This window comes from Pelodiscus sinensis, chromosome 3, assembly GCF_052426305.1.
Source record: "Pelodiscus sinensis isolate ZL-2025 chromosome 3, ASM5242630v1, whole genome shotgun sequence".
Classification (NCBI taxonomy): Eukaryota; Metazoa; Chordata; order Testudines; family Trionychidae; genus Pelodiscus; species Pelodiscus sinensis.
This window is the reverse complement of record NC_143054.1, coordinates 130,884,587-130,897,940: the sequence shown is the minus strand read 5'-3', so window position 1 is coordinate 130,897,940 and position 13,354 is coordinate 130,884,587.

Below are 13,354 nucleotides of genomic sequence, written 5' to 3'. Positions count from 1 at the left end.
CCTGAATTTAGAGAAGCTGTCTGTAAATCCTGGAAGACTTAGCTGAATACCGTATGTTCTCTCTACTCTCACTGTGACAATTTGCTTCTTTGGGGAAAACACTTGAGGGAGTTCCACAGCTCACCCGCTTTGAGATGCCGTCCAATTACATTAATTGTATACCATGACAAATGAGAATTATCTCCATCATTGGTTGACTGACATTTAATTATGTCCCTGTTCTGCTGAGGCAGAACTTAGCATTTTCCAGCTCTCTAACTGCATAGGATATTTTAACACAGAGTGAAGCAAGTAGGAAATGCAAATATATTTCCCCCTCTCAAACAGACATCAATCAACTCACAGACATAGATGCAGATACGGTATCTTATTATGGAAGGTCTCAATTAATGGGTAAGGTTTGGTACCTTAAACTGTGTTGCCTGCAGCTTAGGCAGTTTGATTTTTTTATTGACTGATGCTCATTTTATGTGAATATCATTTGCTATCCGCTCACTAGGAAAACAAAATACATGTTACACATTCTGGTATTACACTGTGGCATTTTAGCCCTATGAGTATCTCTAGCTGTCTGCATAGATTCAACAGACAAATTAAGTTATCATGGGTGAAAGTGAGCAAATTTCATGCTTTCCTAGCAAATAATTGACCTTTATTTTCCACTAGTCTTACTTGCAGATAAAATAGATCTTCTTCAGTCTGCCTTTTAACACACAGTCATGGTAAATATGGGAGACTCCAGATTTTTATTTGAAATGAAAGGTCAGAACTCTGTGAAGTCAAAAGAAGAATTATATAAAACTCAGATTTCTATTCAAACAGATTAGGGATAGACTGGAATGGAGAGAAATATATTTGGTAAGATCTAAATAATGCATGCAGGGAGAATGGGGGTGGAAAACACTTCCCTGTATTAAGATCTAGTGTTAAGAAACAAGGACAATTTTTTCTGGCACAATTCAAAGCCCATTAATGTCACTGGATTTTGGCTCAAGCCCTCATAGGTGTGCATCTGCACAGTTATTGCTTATAATAGTGGAGAAAAGTGATAGGAGATTACAGACCATGCTCTCTCCCAGTACTTGTGCCTCTTCCATATTTCAACCCAATAGAAGAGCTCATTCTAATCAAGGAGCCAAAGATAAGTCATGTACACAAAGTGTCGCACATGTGGGTGTTCACAACTTGGCATGTGCACATACACAGTGAACATTCTTTTCAAACATTGATCTGTCTAAATGGGAAACAATACAATACCTGTGGGCAAGGGTGATATGTATGCAAAACGCATTTGGATAGTGGTTCTTCAGGATGTTGCTTATAAAGGCAACTTTTTTCAGAATCCTTAAAATAATAATGGGGATGCAGAGTGTCTGACTCCAGGCAGAAAGCCAGGGCCTGAATTGTAACCCTAAAATCCAGATTGATAAACCCTTTTTCTGAGGAAGATGGCTTTCCCCTCTACACAGGCGCCGGCAAGCTAGCTCTCTTGGAGGGCCCTGCCTGCCCACCTACGGAAGTAACAGCTTCTCTCCTCACTGCACAGACTCCAATAAAGAGGGTAGCTCACATAGAGGATCAAGGAAACTCCATGTGCTCTGTCACGGGGTATGCCCACTTTGTCCTTGGGTTTCAAGAACCCAGGGGTGTTGCCACTGTCTGGTTATCCATTGGTCTCTCTCAGTCTATACAAACAAGCCTCTGTCTAGAGTAGTACAGCCTAAAATCTGCTATCAACAAGGTATGGCCCTTTAACTCAGGGCCATCACAGTTTCACAGCCAAAGTCAATATGGGGTAGCCCTTTTACTCATGGTAAGCTCAGCCTTGCAGCCAAAGTCAATACGGAGTAGCACTTTACCTCAGGGCAGAGTCAATAAGCTGTGGAAGGGCAACCGCCCCCGTAAGGGGACCTGAGCCCTCCCTACTCCACCAGGTCCCAATCCAGTGTTCTGTGAGTGGCAGAGCATTCTGTCACTCACTCAGCAGGGAGTCCAACCAAAACACAATGAGCTTACCTGGGTGGGAGATACCACTCCGACACCCTCCCTGGGTCACTTCCTACCAGCGCTGGTGCAGGTCCATTCCAGGAGGTCTCTGGATCCTCTGTTTCCCCTGCATCTGCATTTCCCTGGAGCTCTTCTGGAGCTGGTAGCTCGTAGTCTCCTTGGTCTCTGGCTCCCATAGTCTGGGTCTTTGGCTGGTGCAGTTCTGGAGCTGCTGGTGAAGGTTCTTCTCTTTTGGTGGCCAGCCCAGTCTGAGCCGTGTGACTGCCTTTTATGCTGCCCCAGCATTCGGAGCATGCTGAGTCTGGGCGAAGGAGAGGACTTCCTCTGCCCACAGGGTTTTAACCCCACCTGATTCAGTGCGAGGTTTGTACACCCAATCACATGTCCTTTTAACTCCCCTGTGCAGGCTCACAGTAGGGATCATAATTCTCTCTACCTGGGGAAAAACTCAGGTGGTGCAGAATTTATCCTTACCTTGTGAGAATTTTGTAGCACTTATTCTAGGTCCTCCAGGGTCTGATCACTGCCTTCCATAGATAAAGTATTGGTACAGTTCAGGGAATAGAGGCATTAGTGTAGCACAGGGAGCAGATCAATGGCTGCAAAACTTGAGGCTACAGAGAGCCGAAATAACAACTGGATACTCTTGCTCAAATTACAGGGAAAGTAACTGACCAACTGCTCAAGGGAAAAATAATTTCACTAAAGTAGTATAGCCCCAAACTAAACAAGAATTGACATCAGTACAATTAAGCTGAATGTAGCTGTATGAGGTACCATAGCTTCAATCCATCAATATAAGAAATGGAGCTTTCAGTGTTAAAGTAAATTAAACTCTATGCTAGCAGAGATAAAAGAATGATGAGAGGAGCATATCAAATTCCTAGAATTGTGAAAGTGATACCTAAAATGAAGTGAAATATAAATATAAAAACAACTAATATGCATAGCAAAATGATATGTGATTTAACATGCATTCTCATTTCACAGTACTTAGAAAAAACAGAAATAGACTTTTCTCTTGCAAATTGTGCATCTTCTAGATCTTAAAGATGGAGTGAGAACTTCATTTCCATATTCTTAAAGCTGCATGCACCACTCATTGTGCCACCTTGGGTGTTGCATAAGTGCAAATATTCTTGGAATTTATGGCTGAAGTAGAGAAAGCCAAAGCAGAAAATAGTAAATCCCTCCCTCTCTCCCCAGTACAATGATATGTGGAACTTTATGATCTGGTGCTGATTTAGGGTTGCCACCTATCCAGGTTTTCCCAGATGTGTCCTTTAGGATAGCTGTCCTGGGAAATCTGAAAAGGTCCTCAGTACACACTTCCAACTGTCCAGTTTTATTTACTAAAGATCAGTGGTCCCCAATGTTGCGTGGCCGCCATGCACCCGGGGGCGGGGCCACCCACGAGCCATGCGCCCGGGGTCGGCACTGCGCATGTGCCGCGCGCCCGGGGCAGGGGCCGGCAACGCACCCCAGGCCGGCACCGCGCATGGGCTGCGCGCCCGGGGCCGCCCACGAGCCACGCGCCCCAGGCCAGCACCGCACATGTGCCCTGGGGCTGCAGCCGCCCCTGCGCATGTGCCGCGCGCCCAGGGGCGGGGCCGCCCATGCGCCCCACGCCTGGAGCCGGCACCATGAATGTGCCACGCGCCGGGGGCGGGGCCAGCCCAGATGTTTCAGTGGGCGCCCAGAAATCCCCCCGTGGGCACCGCGTTGGGGACCACTGCTAAAGATCATGCCAAGCGCCTTCTAAAGTGGCATCTCTACAATAGCTGTGAGTTATTATGGTCCTCTAAGGTGTGTAACATTCTTATGGGAGAGGTTCAAAACACTTCTCAACTATACATCAGTTACAGCAGGGTCAGATGGAGACGGAACACAAGAATTAAATGGGTATGATGTACCAAACAAATGCATATTTGTTTACCTCTATGAAGTTGCTTTTTACCCATCCTCTTGCAACCAACATCTAGGCTCCAGCATCCAGCATGATGTTTTTGCTGTCTCCTGAGCCTGATGTCCTCTGACCTCAGGTTATTTCCGTTTCCTGCTTTCTAGATATTATATAGTCCTTCCGAGAAAGATATTGAACTGAGTAAAACAGAACTTTCTATTGACACAATTCTTTCCCTAGTTGGGAGAGGGAATCAAGTAACAAGCTAGTGAGTTCATTACACAGAATTTCACCTTTTATTCACAAACATTTCAAGGGCATTACTATCTTCTTCCAACCCTTATTGGAGGTTGGTATCCTCCAATGTCATCCTTCCAGCTCAAGGCTGTTAAAGCCAGTGTGCTGCCCTAGGCAAAATTTTAGTGAACTGCTCCACCTCCTAATCTTTAGGGAGGAGGTCCCTGCCACAAACTTTTATCTATCCCCTTCAGCCGTTCCCAGACTGCCCAATAACTCTACCTCACTTTTCTTTTTCCTGGAGATAGCTCAATCTCAATGGGATCAGGGCATCTTCAACCCAGACTATCCACTCTGCATCCCCACCCTGTACCTTCCACCTGGCCCCAGACACTCTGCGTCCCCGGCTGATTTCAGTCCACACTTCCCTCATTCAGCCTCCATCAACTACCCACCCTACTTCCTGCACCTTTCAGGTTAAGTTCCTCAGGGTTGGCCTAGTAGCTCAGGACACCTTCATTGTGAGCCCAGGGCAGCCATCAGGGCAGGAGTCTGAAGCTGCGTGTGAAGCATGACGCATGTGAGCCAGGCACAGACAATCATACAGTCCAAGGTCACTAGGCACCTTGGATATAATTCCACGTGGGAAATTATTAGTTAAATTGGAGAAGATGGGGATTCATATAAGACTCAAAAGGTGGATAAGGAACAGTTTAAAGAGAAGGTTACAGCAGGTCCTGCTGAAAGGTGGAGGGGAGGTTACCAGTGGAGGTTACCAGTGGAGTTTCAGTCTAAGAATCAATCTTATTTAACATTTTCATTAATAATCTGGCCACAGATATTAGTAAAGTCTAATCTGCATATCACAGAAATCTGGAAGAGATTGTCAATATGGAGGAAGACTGGAATATCATAAAAGAAGATTTAGAGGACCTCGAAAGCTGAAGTAAAGAAATGGGATAAAATTCAATGGTGCAAAGTGAGAAACCATGAACTCAGAGACTAACAAGAATTTTTACTTTAAGATGAGAATGTTAGAAGCTACACAGGAGCAGAAAGACCTGGATGTGATAGTTCATCAAAGGAAGTTTTCAAGCTGCCATTGGGATATAGTCATGAAAAAGGCTAATGCCATTCTAGGATTTATCAGGCAAGATATCTCCAGTAAATATAGGAAAATATCATATAATTATACAAGGTACTGGTGAGGCCTCATCTGGAAAATTGTGTGTAATTCTGGCCTCCCATGTTTAAGAAAGAAGAATTAAAACTGGAACTGATGCAGAGAAGAGCTAAGCTATCAGGATAATTAGAAGAATGGAAAACCTACCTTATGACAGAAGAGTTAAAGAGCTTGGCTTGTTTAACTTAACCAAATGAAATCTAAAGGGAGATATGATTACTCTTTATAAATAAATCAGAAGTTATAAACAGCAGGGAGAGAGAAGAGTTGTTTAAGTTAAGGGCCAATGCTGGCATAAGAACAAATGAATATAAACTGGCCATGAATACATTTAGGCTATAAATTGAACAGCATTCCAAGAAAGTATATGCAACTACACTTTCAGAACATTTTTTAAAAAGTTCAAAGACCAAATAATCAAACTTAGCCAAATGTAAAGTCTAAAGACAATGCAGTACAATATTTTTTAAAAATACATACATCCCCTTCATCTTAGAGGCCAATTCTCCCAGCATTTTCACTTTACATAAGTGTGCTTCGAAGAAGAACATGTTAGTTCCATTGGATAAGTATGGCCTACAGTCTCTGTTCCGACATGTATACAATTTACCTGTAACCATCTTAAAACACATATACTTTGCTTGAGCATGATTCCTCTGGATCACTGACCTATCCTCTTCATTATGTACAACTATCCCAAGTTTTGAACCAACTTTGCCAGTGATTATTTTATGTTTTTGTCCAAGTCATTAATAAAAATGTGAAATAGTACAAGGCTAAGAGCAAATCCCTATGGGACAAGGAGTTGAGTGGGTCATTCCATTTGTGGCCCAACCTCCAACAATACTCATGGTATTACCACCAGTGCCCCAGTCACTGAGGATATGTCTACCCTTTTACCCTCTTTTGAGAGAGGGTTGCAAATGAAGACATTCAAAATTTCAAATGAAGCCGGGATTTAAATATCCTGCAGTTCATTTGCATACTTGTGTTATGGAGTTATTTCTAAATAGCGCTATTTCAAAATAACAAACGCTATTAAGACAGTTATTTCGAGAGAAAACCCTTCTCTCAAAATAACTGGTAAACCTCATTGTATGAGGAATAAAGGTTATTTCATGAGAAGGGTTTTCTCTAGAAATAACCGTGTCTTAACAGCATCTGTTATCTTGAAATAGTGCCATAATGCAAATATGCAAATGAAGCACGGGATATTTAAATCCCGGCTTCATTTGCAATTTCAAATGTCTTCATTTGCATCCCTCTCTCGAAAGAGGGTGCAAGTGTAGACATATGAGTGCATGAGTCCTGGCTACAATCTTACCCACCATGGGGAAGGAAGCATTTGAGGTGGGAGATGGAGTCTTTCCCCAGCAGCACTACATTTTGTCACTTCCTGATCCTTAGAGTCCCATCTGACAGCTGCTCCCTTTTCTGTACAACCCCTCCAGCTTAATTTCTCTTCCTCCCCTTCCTTCCTCCCCTGCCCATGGAAAAAAGTAGGATTTACCACCCTAGGGTGTGTCTAAACTACATGGCTCTGTCGACAGAGCCATGTAGTTTAGAAGTACCCCTAGACAGCTGCCTAGCTTGCCAATATCTGGAGTGTTTTCTGCTTTCAGTGTATCATATTGTGAGGACTTTTCCTTCAGTGAAAGGAGAAGGGATGTGTATAACTCAATATGGAGCTTGCCATTGCTGTTCCTTTTATCCAGTGTTAAGGATATCTTAAAGGAAATTTTAGGCACTACTTTTACTCAGGAACTAGAAATGTTGCCTCCTCATTTCTCTCACCCTTTGCCAAGCACTGTCTATTTTACAGACACAGTAACACATGCAATAAACAAACTTTTAACAAGAGGCTTTTAAGTAATTTGTCAATATATATGTCATAGCAAAGTAGAGATCCAAACATCCGAATATTTTCCCTTCCATATATAAGCCTTCAACTAAAAAGTAAAAATTTGAAAGGACGGAATGTATTCAAGATCTATGATCTTCATGCAAAGATAACTAAGCATTTGCACACTTCCAATACATTTTCACATTGTTGCAGTTTTCTATGTAAATGTAGGTGGATAAAGGGACAAGTATTTCTGCATATATACTTCACTTGTTTTTTTTTTCTTTTTTAATCTGGTCTGCATTATGACAGCTTTATTTTTTATAGTGTTACTACTTATCACATAAAAAGCATTGCATAAAATCTTAATTTCTACTCCTCTGAAACAGAAACTCACTTGTTGTTTTAAAAAAATGTTCATTGAGTCTGCTTATAAATTGTTTTTTATTTAAAAAGTTATCTGAGAGAAAACAATTTGTTGATGAGAACATTTTTTCCACTGGTTTTCAACTTCAAGTGTGAGAATATTTACACTCCAGATTCAAGCCACTTTTTTGAATTAACATTTTTATTGGTTTTGTCAATTACAGTTTCATGAAAGCAGATTATATCAAGTTTAGAGGCAAGAATATAACAACATTAATAGGTGATGCATACACTGGGAGAACATAGTGAACCAGGCAAGATAATGAAATATATGATATGAACAGTGGGTCCTGATATGCATCATCCAAATTAACATACCATATGTGAATATTATCCATATAACGATAAAGAAGGGGAGTGGATATCATGAAATTTTGACAGCTCATCATCCATCTTCAGTAGACAGATGCACTGCTTTACAGAACTTTAATAGGAAGAAGTAATAATAATTTGAATAGCAGCAAAATAATGTGAAGAATATATTACAGCATGTTACAGTTAGGGGATAACAACTTAAGTTCTACTGTACTTTTTCCATTTGCTCATAACTTTTCAAACTAATTCCTTTTTGCCTGAAATTTTCTGTTCAATCTCAGCGGTGTAGATAGAATGGCTTGGAATGGTTTGACCGAAACCTTTTAAGACACTTTTGAATTACATTGGGATGAGAAAACACGACTCAAACATATCTGCCTCTATAACTGTATACTTGGTTTCTTTTTTTAATCTCTTTGAAATCCAAAGTGTCAGCATATATAAATCTGAAAAATAATAGTTCATTAGTTGGACAGTTCTGAGTGTTTAATTTAGTAGATTTCACATATTGCTAATGCAATTTGCTTTTATAGGGGTTAGGGGACACTGTCACATGGTTTCATTTCTTTGTCTCTTCTTTCAGGTAATTTGGGTATAGGTAAGATTCTGAAGCCTTTGTCAAATGCAGCAGAGCTCCTCAAGTATAAAGATAAACACCTCTATGTAAAGGAATTTTCAACATATGTAAGTAATTTGTTTATTTTCTTCCACTAATTTCTTCTTTAAAAACAACCACCAAAGAACCCAACACCCATCAAACAAAAATATTCAAATGATATACCATGCAAAAAAACCCTAACATTAATAAACATTTAGGCTGCAAATGAAGCACTTTGAAGCTGGGAAATGCTAAGTCATAAGTTGAAAACTCAGCCATATCTTAGTTTCCTCATGCTTATGACTTAAAACAAGGACTCTTTATGCATGAGTCTAGCATATTTTTCAAATATGCATCAATAGATTTACCCAGCATTGCTTGGGTCCTTTACTCAATTAATTTTTGTTTTTCTTCATTTAAATCATTGTTCTGTGGTAGGGATGGGGCTGAGGGGTTCAGTATGCAGGCTGCCTGGGGAAGGTGGGAGGAGATCCAGCCCTCTCACTGCAGCAGGTTGGGGCCAGGTGAGAAACTCCTGTCCATGACCACTGCAGCTGCAGTAGCCGTAGCTGGGGGAGGGGAGCATGTCCCTCTGGCTGGGATAGGTCCTGGTTCATCCTTGTACTCTCCCCAGCCTGATTGGAGCAAACTGTGCACTTTCCTCTCACTCCCTGACTAAGGAGAACAGCCTCCCACCCTCCCCATAGGGTGCCTGGGGAGTGGGAGGTTCAAGGTGGGGCAGTTCAAGATGGGGGGGTATGCCCCCAGCTAGTCCCTTTCAGCTGCTTGGTGATTCTGTCTCTTTTCTGTGTGGTTTTATGTGTCTCTGTATGAATTGGGGGATATGGGAGCTTCTGCAACCCCTGCCCCCCCCCAAAAAAAAAACACACTCATAACCAAACTCTGATACAATAAGAGGAAGCTGCATACCAAATTTGATGCTCCTAGTTCTTACTGTTTAGGAGGAGTTCTTGATCAAATGGATGGACAAATAGACTCGCTTGCTCGCAGACAAACTCAAATATATAGTAGATAATAGTGAATACTATTTGTTATACAACCTGGCATTAAGTTGCAATAGTTTGACTATATTCTTGAGACTCCATTTTACTTTGAAACAGAGCTATAAACCAAGCCACATTTGATGAAAATTGCTTCTATTGTTTTATAGTAATCATAACTTAAATGGATTAATGTTAATTAATGTAGGATATCTCCTGTCCAGTCCCTGTTTGTTCATTTCCACCTTTGCATGTTTAAAATATTACAGGTTGTAAGCAGAGCAGTTTTGTCTTGTGGATTTGTCCAGAGCTATCCTTAGGCATATGCAGCATATAGAGCTGCATAGGGCACCCACTAAATTTGAGGTACCTGGTGCCCAAATTTAGTAGTTCCCTATGCTGCAAATGCCTGCGGATGGGATGTTCAGCAGCCATGGGCAATGCCAGCTCTGGAGGCCCCATAAGTGGCTATATACAGCTCCCCCTTTGAGTTCATTACTGGCTCCAGTGGCCCCTAGATGCATCCACCAGCTGCTCTTTCCCCCACCCCACACACAGGTGCATCACCAGCTCCAGTAGCCCTACCCTTGACTGGCCTGGCCCAGCAGATTCAGCACCAGTCTGATGGCCTCCTGCACCATCCCTCAACTGCCCCCCCATAGGCTGCACTGGGTTGCTGGTCTCCAAGTGGCAGCCAGCAACAAAAGTGCAAGCTGGAGGACTCCAGAGGAGTAGAAGGTGGCCATGCAGCCAGCAGCTGGAGAGAACCAGTGGTTAGTCTTTCAAAGTTTCACTTCTCTCTAACCAGCAGTGCAGACATCTTCTGCTCCTCTGACTCCTGCTTGTGCCGCCTGCCATTGCCCACTCCTCCTACCTGATGCCAAGGCTCCAGGACTGCTAAATATCCTGGACTAGATGCCATTACAGCAAATGGTGTCCAGTCCAGGAGATATGGCAACCCCTTCCTCCCAGTTTCTGTCCCCTCCATTCACCAATCATTCTCCAAACAGGATGGGGTTGCTAGTGCTGAGCTGCATAGAGCACCAGCACTAGTAGGGAGAACCCCACATATGCCCAGCACCTTAAATTATACAGAGGAGGAAACACTGGGGTAATAGGAGATCTGCATTTTATATTCAGTTCTGCCAATGACTTGATTTGACCTTGCATAAAAAACTGCTTTGTGCTACAGGTTCCCTTACTGATTCATTGTGATAGTGGTGATTTGTGTGCAGGAAAAAGCACAGATTGTCTCAGATCCAAAACTGAGACCACAGTGCTCAGAGTCCCTGAAGTATATGAAGTTTGATCTGGAAATCAGTGCAAGACAAGAAAGATAAGACATTAGATCTGGAAATCAGTGCAAGACAAGAAGTATAGAACTCTATTATTGTATTTTTACAGTCATGTTTCAATAGAAGCACACTTGACATTGGTAACAGATGACGTGGGAACTCTGAAGTCTTTGTCTTTTTAGCAAGGTTGCCTTCTGTCTATAATTTACTTTGTACTGGTGTCAGAACTTACAAAGTTTGTTATAAATCACTGCATTCACTACAAAATTAGTTATATTCTCACACTGCTTTTTACACTGCTTTTCCTAAGACATGGACAGAATTTTTTTCTCATTAAAGCATAAAAAGTAATCTCTTTCCTGCATTGTAATGATTATAAGTCACTTATGATGTCAGGATCAGGCAATCCTAATGATACGGTTGGTGATTTGGGACACATTGTCAAATTTCAATAACAACTATACCATTTGTAGAAATTTTCTGATAAGCAATACCTACAGAAATGCAGACTGAATTCCTTTTAACGACAAGAAATGTGTACATTAATCAAATAGTTACTAATGAGCAAATAAGTATTGCCTCAGCTAAGCAACAGATGTTATACTAATGACATTATTTTTGATTGGCATTTAACAACTTAGTAGTATAACATGTAGAAGGTATTCTTGTGATAAGTCACAGTTTCAGTAACCTGACTCCTATAGTAAAGTCTTAATTATATTTAGTCATATCCTCGTGGAGTAACGGTAGTTCGAATTAGGATCTTTAATTCGAACTACCTACTCCGTGCCGTGTGTAGCTGCGGGCACGGAGTTCGGACTAAGGGGGATTTAAAAATGGCGGTGCCCGGGAACATGCAAATGAAGCCCGGGATATTTAAATCCCAGGCTTCATTTGCAACTCTGCTTGCCCTAATTACCCTTCCTAGCTCGAACTAATGAGCTAGTGTAGACATACTGTAACTGATACACATTTAGCTCTGGCCACTGTTGAGGACAAAATACTGGGCTAGATAGATCAAATACTGGGCTAGATAGATGACAATGGAGTTTTTGCAGATTGACGCTGAGACTATGTCTAGACTATGGGGTTTTTCTGAGATACCTTTGGTATCCTGGAGAAACTCTGTCGCATCCAGGGAATGCATCTGCTCTTCCAACATTTTGCATGCTATGAGGAAGAAGAGCTCTTCTGAAAAAGGAGGTTTTTCCAAAGTTTGGCTAAGTGTAGTCTGTCCAAATTTTGGAAAAGCCTTTTCTGACAAAACTATCAGAAAAAGGAACACAAATTGCAGTGCACAATTTGCGTACCTTTTTCCAATAAAAAGTGGCAGTGTAGACATAGCCCACGATAACAATATGTAAAATATGGCCTAATTCACCCATGGTATAGCTCTCAGGAAGGAAACATACTTCCAGAAGGCCTAGATATAGTTCAGTACATTTTTTTCTTATTAATGTGTTCTTGTCTTATATAAAAATTATAGTTTATTTTATAAAGCAGTAATCAAAATAGTACATATTCAAAAATATATAAAGTCTTCCTTTGTGTGGATTTGTGTAAACTCAGGGTCATAATTAATGTCAGTACAATAAAGATAAGCATTACAGTACTTTAAAATTCATGACTCCATATGAAGTCGAATGAACTTGAGTCACATGGGAAAAGGAAATGAAGTACTGATAAATTTCATAGTTAACATTTGAGAAAAGATTTATGAGCCATGAATATTACATCACATTTTACTAAGCAAATGGAATAACTAATAGCACAGGAAAGAAATCACTGAAGCTTTAAATGGATGATAGTTTGCCCAAAGTAAATAATCCATCTCTTTGATAAAGAAGCACCCTGACATCACCTTTTACTGTTTTCCTGAATGTACACAGACACATCATTATTTTTCACTTAACTATACCATAACACACATAAAGTGGAAAAATACAGTTATAACCCTAAGCACCTTTCTACTTTTAAAGTTTTAAAAGTTCGAGATCTTTATCTTTATCTTTATCTTCTTCTCCCTCCTTTATTTATTGATAGACACATAATATGTCTCATTGTCATCCTCCATTTTATGAGCATGATCATGAAATCATAGAGTTAATGATTCTAAGGAATGGTAAAATACAGAACAACAAAATAGAGACAATGGATTTCAGGAAGGCAGATTTTAGTAAAATCAGAACTGGTAGATAAGGTCCCATGGGAAGCAAGACTAAGAGGAAAAACATCTGAAGACAGTTGGCAGTTTTTCAAAGGGACATTATTAAGGGCCCAAAAGCAAACTATACCATTGCATAGGTAAGATAGAATGTATGGTAAGAGATCACCTTGGCTTAACCAGCAGATCTTACATGATCTAAAAATAAAAAAGGAGTCATATAAAAAGTGGAAATAAGGTCAAATTACAAAGGATGAATATAAACAAACAGTGCAAGTATGGAGGGACAAGATTAGAAAGGCAAAGGCACAGAACAAGCTCAAGCTATCTAGAGACATAAAGGGTAATAAGAAGACACTCTACAAATATATTAGAAGCAGAG